Here is a 14,575-nt window from a genome sequence, read left to right on the forward strand (position 1 = left end):
CACGAAGCTCTGCCCCCGCGTCTCCCCGTCGTTCCCAGCTCCTCGATCCACCGGGAACGACGATGAGGCCGGGGAAGCGGACAGAGCCGTACGAATACGGTAGGAATCTTGCGACACATTTAAATTAGTTTCAAAGAACGAACAGATGTTAATATCATTTATTAAATGTTTTATACATGTTGATATTGACATCGAAATGGCATCGAAATTTGAACATTTTAACATTGATGTCGACGTGAAATTTGATCTCATTTCAACCGTCAAAATGACGTCAATTTGACGTCGATCCGACCTATCATTTCTCTCTAGATAAACGAACATAAGAAATCCATGAAATCTCCATAGCTCTATAGGATTTTACTTCTATCATAGAAGTCAGATAGATTTCCATTAGACATCCATGTAATTTCCATAGCTCCATGGGATTTTACTTCTATCATGAAAGTCAGATGGACGTCCATTAAACATCCATGTAATTTCCATAGCTCTATTAAATTTTATTTCCATCATGGAAGTCAGATGGACATGCATTAGAAGTCTATGAAACCTCCATAGCTTCATGAGATTTTACTTCTATCATGGAAGTCTGATAGACGTCCATTAGAAGTCCATAGAACCTCCATAGCTCCGCAGGATTTTACTTCCGTCATGAAAGTCAGATAGATTTTTATTAGAACTTTATCCCAACTCTATGACAAATATATTATATCAATACATTATAAATGTCCATTGAACATTTGTTATAAGTTAATGTACGTAGAATAATGGAAAATTATATATTGAGATATTTACATGTAATTTGCTCTTACATTTATGTTTCCTGCACACTGGGCGCGGAAACGCTTGCCGCGCGGCAAGCGTTTCCGCGTCCAGTGTGCAGGAGCCATTAGACTGTCTTATAAGTACATATACGATCTTTTATTTATTGTCAAATGGCCGTATTAGCTTCTTAAAATTGTGCTTAAGACGATTTTAAATTAAGAACAGACCCACATAGAAATTGACATTCAGTGAATGTCAATGTTTATCATACTTCCATAGTTCTATGGGAGGTCTATCTTCATGGTGGAAGTCAGATGGGCATCCATTAGAAGTCCATGAAATATATATTGCTCCATGGGATTTTACTTCCATCATGGAAGTTAGATAGATCTCCCTTAGGCATCCATTTAATTTCCATAGCTCCATAGGAATTTACTTTCATCATGAAAGTAAGACAGACCTCCTTTAAACATCCATCCAACTTTCATATCTCCAGGGGATTTTATTTCCATCATGGAAGTCAGATGGACGTCCATTAGAAGTCCAGAAAATCTCTATAACTTCATGAGATTTTACTTCCATCATAGAAGTCAGATTACGTAAAGCGTATAATGCGCATGACGTAATCCTTGTTGATCACCGAAAGTTAAACAAGGATAAATTGTTGCATTACGTACATCATGCGCTCTCTTTACGGAATTTGTTCATTATCTTTTTATCAAAACAATTATGCAACTAATTTGTTTATAACAATTATAACAACTATGACAATTAAAAAAGCGTCATATATGTTTCTTTAGTAATTTTTCCCGGTAAATCGATTGGCGCAATCAGTTCTCCTCTACAGTCATTTTTGACAATTTGTTTATAACAATTAATTGCAAAATTAAATTTGGCAACGAGCTTTTTACGTCATTAATGTTTCTTCATGCTCCGATACTATTTCTAATTATTGTTTTTGACTGATTTGGCTATAGGCAGAAACAGGTTTTAATTATTTGTAACGACCTGATTTTTCCGCGCATGGGGCGGCGTGAGTTCAGCGGACAAAGGCGCGGATGAGGTCGCCAAGAGAACTAGACGTCGTGGATGGTAGATAAAATACTCTTTATTTTGCGTAGACGGTGCGGTACAAGATAGCGGCGTTCTGGACGCGGCGCGCGGACAAAAGACGATGATGCTCGGACGGACGTAACAAAGGCTTATGTTACGCGCGGACAAACGGAAAGTCAAAACGCGCGAACGAACAAAGACGGAAAGTCGAACGCGGTGATCGGAACGGTCGGATTTAAACGCGATATTTACAGGCGATGTTTATTTATAAATGAGGGAATCTGAGCCGAGCTTCTTGGAATTCGGAATCTCTGTTGACGTGCTGGTGCCGTGGCCTTGCCGAAGGTCGCGGCCACGGCCGGAGACATCGCGCGCGCGGTACGGCGGTACTTTAACTCGAACCCAATCGCGACGCGTGGCGGTTAGTATCGCAAGTCTATACAGCGAAGGCAATCGATTCGCGCCATGATCGCTTGGTGGAGGCGCGGAGCTCCACACCTCGAGTCGTGAGTCGATGCCGTGGCAGGACAACGGAACGGGAAAGTGCCGGCTACCAGGATCTTCTGGTGGAGCTCAAGGTGGACTTGAGCCCGTGAACCGGTGGTATGGGAAGCGGATGGCTAGTTGTCATGATCACTTGACGGAAGCTAAGTTCCCTTAACTCCGACTAGCGCTCAGGATGTACTTCTTTCCCGGACGGAAGGCGGACGGGAAAAGAAGCCTTGGCTATCGGAGCGGCGGCGCTTATATAGCCGAATCTCGAGGGCAGGGACGGTGCGGTTACGGAAGGGGAATCCCTGCCGCTCGAGATCGACAGCGACCGCCACTTCGGTCGCTTTACGGAGCGCGCGCGAGCGGAAATCTCTCGACGCGCGGATGCGTATACGCGCTACGCCGGTTTTGAAGTTTTTGTTAGCGCTGTGCGCCGGTTTCTCGCTGTCCGGCGGTTGCTCGGCCGGCCTGGAACGGTGGACGGTCCGAGGGGGGCGCAAAAAGGCGATTTGTTACATATTTATATAATTTACATTAAAAATATCTAAGGCTAAATAAACAAAGGGTTAGTAAGAGTGTTTGCGCAATACTCAAAACGCCAGTTTCTTTTGTTCAAATCAGCTTTACTTCAAATATAACTTTTTATTAACAATCTCACAAGTGTACGTTTAGCTCAGTGTTTAGATACTAGGTTATCGTTCCGAAGATCTTAGGTTCAAATCTCGCCGATGCGTTTCAAAAATTTATAAAATAATGCGTAATTGTAATTAGTGAATTAAAATGTTATATGTGAAATAGTGAATGCAGATTAAGCTATTAGGTTCGCAACTAAGTTCCCGCTGTTTGTCAATAGATGGTTTCAGCAGTAAGTGCTGGGCGATTTAGACTTATCCAAAACGTCATGAACCAAGCTTAGACGATATGGTACACAAATCGCGTTGACACGTTAGTGATTTTATTTTGGCGTCATATACTTTGATTGTGTGAAAATGTCTGATTTTGTGCCAAATAATCGTCATTTGCGGAAAGTGTTGATTTTCTTACTTTATTCGAAGAAAACGGCGGCTGAAACGCATCGAGAGCTCCAAATAGTTTACGAAGATGCTGCTCTAAGTAAAACAACGTGCCGTAATTGGTTCCGTCGCTTCAAAGACGGTAATTTTGATGTAGACGACCATCCGCGTAAAGGAAGGCCAAAAACATTTGAAGACGCTGAATTGGAGGCATTGCTCGATGAGGATCCGTGCCTAACGCAAGAACAGCTTGTTTCAGCATTAGGAGTTACCCGCCAAGCCATTTCCAAGCGATCGTATGTGTTAGGAATGATTCAAAAGCAAGGAAGTTGGGTTCCTTATGATTTGAAGCCAAGGGACGTTGAGCGTCGTTTTTTCACCTGTGAACAACTGCTCCAGCGGCAAAAAAGGGAAAGGTTTTCTTCATCGTCGTGACGGGTGATAAAACTGGATTTATTACAGCAACCCAAAGAAAAGAAAGTCATGGAGACTGCCCGGTCATGCTTCTACGTCGTTGGTTTGGCCGAATATCCACGCTGCGAAGGTTATGCTACGTATTTGGTGGGACCAGGTTGGTGTTTTTTATTATGAGCTGTTGAAACCGAACAAAACTATCACTAGGGAACGGTATTGACTTTAATTAACGCGACTGAGCCGAGCACTGCGCGAAAAACGACCACAATACGAGCAGAAGCACAACAAAGTGATTTTACTGCATGACAACGCTTGGCCTCATGTTGCCAAACCCGTTAAAACTTACGTGGGAACGCTCAAATGGGAAGTTCTACCCCATCCACCATATTCCCCAGATATTGCGCCGTCCGATTATTAGTTGTTCCGTTCGATGGCGCATGGTCTGGCTGATCAGCAGTTCCGCTCATATGAAGACATCAAAAAAATGGCTTAATTCGTGGATAGCCTCAAAAGACGAACACTTTTATCGTAACAGTATTCGAGCTCTGCCAGAAAGATGGGCAAAAGTTGTAGCTTGCAATGGGCAATACTTTGAATGATTCATTTGTAACCATTTTTTCATAATAAAGTTGCATTTTCATAAAAAAAAAAACAGCAAGAACTTAGTTGCGCACCCAATATAAAAATAATAAAATCTGTTTAAAAAAAAATTTTTTTTACCGTCCATTGGACATCCACTAGAAGGTCTGAATCTCCATGGCAGACGTCCATTAATAATAAATGTAACGTCTGCTGAGACTTCATAAAACCTCTACTAATGATTCATATGACGTCGGTTTGTCATCTACTAAGGCTCTATGAACCCTTTAATAATGATTCACGTAACGTCTAATGGACATCTATGTTAACGTCTAATGGACGTCCAATGGGCGTGCGCAATGCGGAACTGTGGATGCCTAGTGACTGTCCATTGGATGTCTATGGAACGTCTACTGGAAGGTCCAAACTTCCACGGCAGACGTCCATTAGACGTTTGTAACATTACGCCCCCCTCCACTGCACCGTCACCCTATCATTACAAACCGTCCGACGCACCAGGCCGAGCACGTCCACACGCTCGGTTCCCCGTAAGACCACCACGTGCTACCACGTGCGACCGGCGCGCCATGCGACGCGTTCAGAAAGCGCTCCCACTCAAACCGGCCCGTCCGCACGCGCTGATTGGTGCGCCCAGCCTCGCGGAACGATATATAAGCCGGCAATGGGCAACCGAAAAACAGATCTTCCAGAACATCCGATCTCACCGGATCCTGACCAGCGCCGGGCGTACTCGGCGCCTCCTAGCTCGGGCATTCTCGAGCAACTCCTCGGGAACGGGCATTCTCGTTCCAGCGATCCCACGATGGGTATACTCGTCGTTCCCGCGCCGGGTATTCTCGGCCAATCCGATCCGTTCTGCCGGACGACGGGCATTCTCGTCGTCCAGCCAATCCGATCCGTCGGGCGACGGGCATTCTCGTCGTCCGGCCAATCCAATCCGCTCAGCCGTGCGGCGGACATTCTCGCTGCACAGTCTATCCGTTCCGTTCAGCTGAGCGACGGGCATTCTCGTCGTCCGGCCAATCCGACCAGTCCAATCCGTGCGTCCCCGGGACCACCCTCCGTCACCACTCCCGTGTCCGTCACCGTACCTCACGAGGTGTGCCCCCGCCAGATGAGGTACTCCAGCCGCCACCGCTAAACCGCGCAGGTCTACAGCACCGACTACCCCGCGCAGTTGGGACCGTCCGCCGCGCCGCGCCGCCAATCCCGAGATTGCGACCGGCCGGCACACGGGCCAATCACGGCCCGTCGAAACCACTTCCGGGAGTTCGCCACCTACATGGCACTTCGACCGTTTATACCGTGTCAACGAACACGTGTCCGACCGTTTACTCCGCTCAGCGTCTGACCGCGTCTAGTCGGTACGACTAGCCGACCCCGTCCGGTACATAGTAAAGACTATGCGTCCGTCCGTGTGGTACCGTTAGCTACCCGAAAATTACTCCGCGCTAAAGTAGAATTCGGACCAATCACCGTTCCGAGTCCGACCGTACTCAGGCAAGCGACTCCGATTATTGGTTCCGCGCGTGTAGCGCATACGACGAATCCGCGTCCGCTCTTATTATCCTCGCTCGCTCTTTGGTGTAGCGATTTGTTGGTTCCATTAAGTAATATTGCTACTAGTTTGTATAAATCACGACACTATTATTATTTTGTATTTGAATCTTATCAAGAATATATTAATTTACTTCTATTCTTACAACTAACCCACGGTATTATTATTTCACAACCCTGCTATCCGGCGAGCACAATCCGAGCAACCGATCTCGACCGAATCCCGTAACCGCACCGGAAAAATACCAACGTTACACGTTCATTGGAGGTTTTTGTTTTATGTGGATTACTTGGAATTTTGTTCTTTTAACGACAAGAAAAGCATGTTCATTTAGGATTTTTATTACTCGCGGAGCTTCAAAATATCATTTTGCGAGAAATTTTTGAGTTTTCATGTATTACTCTTTGCTGTGCCGTTAAACTAATAATCATTGTAGAGCATTAGATTCCACAATACACAACAATAAACAACATGTATAATATTTACGTTTTATGTATGATTCGAAATCCGACCATTTTAAATCCGCCTTTCAAATTTTGTAATTCTATCTACAGATTCGTAATTAATAATCCCGAAAACCCTATAGTAATCATTTTCAAGCTAATTTGTCAAGTTTTTGCATTTTAATCAAAGATATTATAAGATCATTCGTGACTTTTGTGGATTTCAAGCGCCATATTTCAGTTGCCATATTGAATTTTATAAATCGCCACGTCCTATTCGAATCTACACAAGTACTACACGAATATACGTTTTTTTCCTGCTTAAAAATGATTACTATAAGGTTTTATATATAAATATATATATATATATATATATATATATATATATAAATATATATATATATATATACATATGTAACGCTGGTGATTTTCGCGCGGTTCGGTGGGAGTCAGGATACGGTTGCGGCGGATAAGCTCGCCGGATTGGTCGGGTTCGGTATAATAATTGCACTCGGTATTTAGCTGACAAAATACTAAATCTTTATTTGGATGTGATATTTACAAGTAGCCTCATAGCTTATTGCGTCTAACGCCTCGTGACAAGTGGACCCAGCTTAAGCGGGGACGCGATTGGCTCACGGTGGTCGCGACGACCAATTGCCGCTGAGCGGTCGGAATTGCGAGCGTTGGTAACGATAAGCGCACGGTGACGCGTGGACTAACGAGAACGCTAGGCGAGAGCCAAGACTGAATTACAAGACAAGAATTGCAATAACCGCGAGAATACGGATGAAACAGTAAAGTGACAAATAATAATTTTAACTTAAAAGGGAGACATAATAAGAACTGACTTACTAGAACTACGGGAATACTAACGGGATCGTAAGAATACAAATAATCCAACTTAAACTAATCGCGCGGTTTGAAACGGACACGGTGTCCGGGGTGGTCGGGGAGCCGCCGAACGCGGGATCGGAGCGACGGCGACGATTCCGCGCCAAGCCCGAGCCGCCTCGTGCAAAAAGAGGCGAAGTTCTTGTCAGGACGCGGATGCCCTGACGAGGCTTTAGGTTACAAGAGACTCTTCCCTGGGGAGAGGACGGATGGGATTGGCTAGGGATACCCAGCCTGTGGACTCGACGAGGATGCTCGTCGCAGGCGGTGATTTGCCGAGGATAATCGGCTACGGAGCACGGCGAGGATGCTCGCCGTGATTGGCTGTGTACGGTATTCGGTATGACAGGATTAGCCGAGGATACTCGGCTAGCCGGAACGACGAGGATGCTCGTCGAGGGGAGTCGGGATGAGGCGAGTATTCTCGTCCTCTTGGGAGTCGGAGTGCGGTCGAGGATAATCGACCTGTCGGATTCGGCGGACCGGGAAGATCTCACTCGGCGTTCCCACTGCCGACTTATATATCCGAACGCACGGTTGGACGGACCAATCCGCGCGTTTGGTCGGCTGGCACGGAGTGGGTACGTTGCCCAACGTCACGGGCGGCGCGCGTGCTGCCGCGTGATCGCGACGGCAGGTTAGCTCGGTGCGCCACGTGGCGTTCTGCCGGTGTATTGCTCGGGTGGACGGAGCGGAGTGGCAGTGCGCGCGAGGAGGGGCGTTTTGTTACACAATATATATATATATATATATATATATATATATATATATATATATATATATATATATAGTATATATGTACAGGGTATATAAAAAAAAATATATATATATATATATATATATATATATACATATATACATATTGTCACGTACTTTTCCTGACGCCGGAGAGCAACGGCGAAATACGCGATCAAACACCGGAATTACGCGCGAGACACGCGTGAGCAACGAGCGAACCGAGCAACACCAAACGCTCGCACCAAATCGCGAGATTGGGCGCCAGACGCGATTATACCGGTCGCGTCGCCGGGTACACTATTTAACGCTAGATGCGGATGCACACCACGCGATAGCTTCTTAGAACGAAACGCGAAATCGTCGCTCGCACGCGGCCAGCTAACTCCTCTAACCGGCAGAGGGGCGGGGCAGCGGAGACAGGGACGAAGCGGCTCTCTTACTGGAGGAGACGGGTAGGCGAGAAATCAAGCAAGATCAGGCCCATATAACAGACAGAAATAACATGTATTGTAGCATATGACAGAGACAGAGTAGAGCCAAACACGAAGAAATTATCAATCGAAGCAAGCAAAGAACGGAAAAGATGAAGAGAATTGACGAAAACGAATAAGCGGAACGCGAAAATTTTCTTAAATACTACAATGCTTACGCTAGCGGCGCGAACAACGGCGGTTGGTTCCCGCGCGTAACGAGACAGCCAATCACGCGCGCTCGGAATAGCGCGGCGAGAACACACTCGTCGAACTTTCGCTAACGGACAGTAATTAACTCAAAAGCAATACAACCAAAGCTACCCGGTGACGGCAATGCCGTCGTCGCGGTCACGATGCACAATTCTCTCGAAGACGCGCGACACGACAACGCACCGATAACGCGGGCGGTCGTGTGATCACGGCCGTAACACGACTCGCGCACGTGCGCGAGAGCTTTGCGGCTTCCCGGGAAGCCGGTCGTCCGCGAGCTTCTACGGCGGGACAGCCAACGTACACGCGGCAGCCGACAGCTGGGTGCCTCGACAAAGTCTCACGCTTGAGGTGGAGAGCCGACCAAACACTAAAAAGGTGCGTTCTATCGCCACGCAGCGGACGCACCTGCACACTAACCCAATGGCTCCACCTCAGAGCGCGAATCAGACGGCACCGGCAACTCGTGGCTTTACACCGTCTCTAGAGGGCCACCTCGACGACGATCCTGTCCTCCGTTGGTCCCGTGGACATCTCCGCAGGGATCGCCAGGCCGGGCACAGTTCCGATAGCCAAAATCCGGTAGCTCGCTCGCCGATAACACTCGCTCGGATTCGTCCCGCACGCGCTCAGTTCGTCGGGTCGCACGCAAAAGCCGAGAGGATCGCGCTCGATACGCGATCGATGAGCGCTACCCCTCCTACAGGGTGCGCGATATCCTTGCGCCTAGCGGCGCGGCCTATCAGCGGCCGCCCTTATCTAGCCGTGACGTCACGGCAGCGCAGTGTCGGGTCTCCGCAGGTGTCGTGCGGTCCCCGTCGGCATCCGATATCCTCGCCGCTCTCGTCGTCCTCGCGGATGACAGCAGCAGAGATTTCCCGCGACGATTCTTCGCCGCTACCCTTCTCGACGGACAGCCGACATTCGACGGCCCTTGTCCTGGCCGTTCGTCCGCCCTGGCCTGTCCTTCGGCTGCGCTAATTGCGAGCCTCTTTTGCGTGGCGCATATCTGTCACCACGTCGAGTCTCGTCCTTCTCTCCGCCGTCGGTTTTCCGTGCGTCGGCCCTGGACGATCGCCTTCTCCTTGTCCTGCTGCTGCCCATCCTCCTCGCTGCTGCTGGTCCTTAGGCGACGTTTGTCGAGGTGCCCGCGGATACATGAAATAAGCCGCGAATAGATAAATGAAATCAATACGCGCCGCAGTCCCGCCGGAGATTTCGCTCTCTCGCTGAGTGCCCGACCCGGTCTTACGCGCCTCCTTGCGCTATGCTCAGGCGGAGGACGAAGTGGCGAGGCAGATAAAACTGCCACTTCACAATATATATATATACATATATATATATATATATAAAGTACAAGAAAGTTTATTTTTGTTGAGTTCTTTCCGAGTTGTGAGGCTTGAAAGCTACGGTATATTATAACCTTCAAGCGTAATAACACGGAAAGTCCTTAACAAAAATAAACTTATTCATAGTATTTTGGAAACCTCTCGAAATCAACTACAAGAAAATGCAATAAAAAATATAGAATTTTAGAGAAGTATCGATACCCTTTAATTAGGGAACTACCGATACTCTAATATTGTATCTTTTATTGCATATTCTTGTAGCTTATTTCGAGACTTTTTCAAAAAAAAAAGTTTATTTTTATTAAATACTTTCCGAGTTGTGAAGCTTGAAAGTTACAGTACACCGTAGCTTTCAAACCTCACAACTCGGAAAGTATCCAACAAAAATAAACTTTTCTGAAGTGTTTTAGAAAAGTCTCGATATAAGCTACAAGAATATGTAATAAAAAGTAGGCAGTCCCATTTAAAAAATTGAAAGTGTCCTTTACGTAACTTCAACTATTCAAGGTCAAATTAATGACATCATCTTATAATTAAATTAAAACCATGCAACTTTTGTCTGAAACATTCTTACTAAAAATGCTTTATTAAAGAATTATCGAGGCGTGTTTTTACAAATGAGACACTATTTGTGTGTATATGTATATATATATATATATATTGTGACGTGGCAGTTTTATCTGCCTCGCCACTTCGTCCTCCGCCTAAGCGTAGCGCGAGGAGGCGCGAACGACCGGGCCGGACACTCAACGAGAGAGCGAAATCTCCGGCGGGACTGCGTTGCGTGTTATTTTATTTATTCATTCGCGGCTTAATACATGTAACCGCGGGCACTTCGACAAACGCCGCCGAAGGCTTCCCGGGGAAGCCGCAAAGCCCTCGCGCACGTGCGTGAGTCGTGTTACGGCCGTGATCATACGGCCGCCCGAGATATTGGCGACTTGGTGTATCGCGCGTGTTCTGTTAATTTTGTAGTGCGGTTCCGGTGACTGCGTTGTCGTCGACGCGAATCTTTTACTGTACGCACTTGTGTCTCAGAATTACGTGGCTCGCCTTAGCGGAGGCTCTACGTTCGCGTTCTTGCCGCGCCGGTCAGAGCGCGCGTGATTGGCTGCCGCGCTTCGCGCGGGACCAGTCGTCGTGATCGGCGCGTGTAGCGTAATTATGGTCTGAGTTGAAATAATTCCCGCGTCCGACTTATTAATTTCTTTTTGTCAATGCCTTATCTCTTTGTCTTTCTTTCTTACGCTAACCGCTGTTCCTTTTTTTTGTTCTTATTTTCTTGTAAGCCGTCTCTATTATGCACTGCAATACATGTGTTCTCTATCTGTTATATCGGCCTGACTTTACTTGATTTCTCGCCTACCCGTCGTCTCCCGTAAGAGAGCCGCTTCGTCGCTGTCTCCGCTACCCCGCCCCTCTACCGGTTAGAGGAGCTAGCTGGCCGCGTGCGAGAGACGATTTCGCGTTTCGGCATGACGCATTCTCGCGTGTTGTGAATCCGTGTTTAGAGTGGAAAAGTGAACCCGGAGACGCGACCGGTATCATCGCGTCTGGCGCCCAATCTAGCCATTTGGTGCGAGCGTTTGGTGTTGCTCGGTTCGCTCGTCGCTCCCGCACGTGTTTCGCGAGTTATCCCGTTGTTTGATCGCGTACTTCGCCGTTGCTCTCCGGCGTCAGGAAAAGTACGTGACAAAATTTGGCGCCCAACGTGGGGCGCGCCAGTAAGAATTTCTCTTTTACGGTCTTTGCGAGACACGGGCGTAGCAATTGAGAATTTCTTTTTTGGCGTGGATGAGCTGCGGAGACACGGGCCGGCGAGGAATTCTGCATTGAGTGTGAGATAATTTTTTTTGTTGTTTTTCTCTGAGCAAGTGTTGTGTGCTTCCTGTGTGAGTTTTTGCATTTTCCTGTTCTCGCTGGAATTTTGATAACGCACTGCAAGCCATTTTCCGCTTTCAATTATTGGACACGGCAACCTTTAACAAATCGTATCAAAATTCCCCGAGACCATATTAACCTTCCTTTGTTGCTAATATTATTATGCGTTTGTTATCGTCTTGATTTTTGCGTGTGAACATTATTTTCCCGATTGTGAGTCATCGTCGTGTGAGCTTTAGATTGAATTTATTATTTAGGATTCTGTGACTTGGTATCGGCAAACAGTGCCGCGAACATTTCGTCGCGTTTGATCATTAAATATTCGCGAATGTTATTTCGCGACGGTGGAATTTGCTGCTCAGTACCGATTATAGTGCTTGGCGTAGAAGTAAACACGCTGAGGAATTTAGGGGGAGGGCGTATTGTCGAAGTGTCGTGCCGTGTTTGCGCGTTCGAGTGTCGCAAATATTTTGGAATCTTAGAATACGCTTTGAGTGACCGTTAATTTTCGCTTTGGCTATCGTTATCGTTTTCGTGAGATATCGCCGTACAATTGCGCGCGTGGAAATCCGTCGATTGCGAGGGGGGATAACATCGCTTGAAAATGAGTTCGACTAAGTACGACGACGAGTGGATTTTTACCGCCACCCTCGAACAATTGGTTGCCGCGCTTGAGGAGGAGGGGCTCTCAATCGAGGGTTCTCAATCCGCGCTCGCGTTAAGATTATTGCGGCACATGCGGACTACGCGCGTCGGCGAATCGTTCGTCGACGCGGATGTCGCACAAGGGCTACCGGATTTCGGACACTTAAATCTCCCCGAGGGGGAGGTACCACGACCGGACAGTCCCTTCGAGGTCGCGATGAGGCCGTTGGCGAGCGTGCACGCATCCGGGGGAGGCGGGGGACGTCGACCACCGGGATCGAGTGACGCGGCCGCCGCTTACAACATCATGCGACGTTGGAATTTAAGGTTTTCTGGCGCGCGGGGGGAGGACGCGGAAACCTTTTTATTACGAATTGAGGAGGGCCGCGAGTTGATACCGGTCGACGATGCGGACATATTGCGATGCCTACTGTTCTTCCTATCGGGTGTCGCGCTTCATTGGTTCCGTGCTAAGCGCGCGAAATTGACGACGTGGGGTACGTTCAAGGCAGCGTGGCGTGCGCGATTCGGGGATCCCGACTTCCAGTTCGCCTTGCGGGACAAAATAATGCGGCGCACCCAGGGCGAGCGCGAAACGGTCGTGGATTATCTGACGTGTCTGAATGCCCTTTTTGACCGTCACTCACCCCCATGGAGTGAGGAGGAGAAGATCGGTTACGCACACCGCCACATGCTGCCGCGCTTGCAGACAATGGTGCCGCGCGATTCGGTCGCCGACTTAGCTTCACTCGTATTATTGGCGGCGCGAGCGGAAAGTTGTTGTCGGGCGGCTTTAAATTATCGGGCGTTTCCACCGCCGGAGCGATCATTATTTCCCGATCTAGCTTATCGTCCTTCAAAAGAGGGGGGACGCGGAGGAAAATCAAGTGATACCCTTGCGGCATTAGAGATATCGGGCCTAGATGAAAGTGGGCGAGCGTCGCGCGCGGGGAGGGGGAAGAAAGCCAAGGCTCGCAGTGACGCTGCGACCACCGCGTCAGCGTCGACCACCGCCGTGGCGGGTCCTTCGACCGCCACCCCGTCTACAAGTGGGCCCCGTAGCAATCCCGGCAAATGCTGGAATTGCGATCAGACGGGCCACTTTGCGCGTGACTGCAAGTCCGCTCCGCGCACTCATTGCTATCGGTGCGGCAAGGCGGGAGTGACGTTGCGTACGTGCCCAGATTGTGCGGGAAACGCCTAAGGGAGTCGGAGAAGGGGGACAACACGACTCCTGGCAATGCATCCCCCGATAATGTCGTGATACCGGTACGCGCCGATTTCGTTTGTAATTCGTTCGGGGCGAGGGAATCATGCCTCTCCTTTGTTCGTGTTAAAATATCGGGTAATGAGGTTCGCGCTCTATTGGATTCCGGGTCGAGTCGTACGTTTTTAGGTCCGGCCGCTATTGAATTAGTGCAATCGTTGGGATATCGGTTTCGTCGGGCTAGGGTCCGCCGCGTGACGACTGCGACCAGTCAGACGACGCGAGTGAGGGGGGAGGTCGAGCCCCCTCGACGGTGATCCATCTTGACGTGGTGAGGGGGCTCCCGTTCCCTTAGAGGGAAACGGGCTAAGAGTCACCACATGTCCCTCCACCGGGAGTGACATGTCTTTCGGGCAGGGTACGCGTATCGGCGACGCGTTACTCTGGACTCTGGACGGAGAGACCCGGCTGCGTCACGGGCGAGGCGGTCATGGTTCGAAAGGGCGGGCGTAAGCCCCCCGATTAGAGCCAGGGGTAGAGATACCCTTAAGCCGTCTCGTGACTGGGCAAGGCTGGTGTCCGCCTTGAAGGAGTCACGCGGGGTGTTAGTTCACCCGCCCGGGCGTGCGATTCCCCGGAAGGGCTGGCCGGAGGATGAGGGACCCATAGCGTAGCGCTCAAGTCGCGAATCTGAAGACAATCAGTCTTGGTGCCACCGCGTTGGCACCCGGGCGTGGGACTCTTGGGTGTAGCGGCTCTGGCCAGTACTGCACCCGAACGGTCACCAACCCGCTAGGTAGCAAATCCGACGATGGGAGCTATCCCACGTCGGGCTTACCGGGC

At 48.8% G+C, this 14,575-nt stretch overlaps 1 protein-coding gene across 1 annotated transcript in view; it reads right to left on the reverse strand.

Moving 5' to 3' along the window:
* Window positions 1–14,575, reverse strand: part of LOC113004950 — a 418,572-nt gene that overhangs the window by 149,366 nt on the left and 254,631 nt on the right. The gene's annotated exons all lie outside the window — the stretch shown is intronic.

The sequence above is a fragment of the Solenopsis invicta genome, chromosome 2 (genome assembly GCF_016802725.1).
Source record: "Solenopsis invicta isolate M01_SB chromosome 2, UNIL_Sinv_3.0, whole genome shotgun sequence".
Taxonomy (NCBI): Eukaryota; Metazoa; Arthropoda; class Insecta; order Hymenoptera; family Formicidae; genus Solenopsis; species Solenopsis invicta.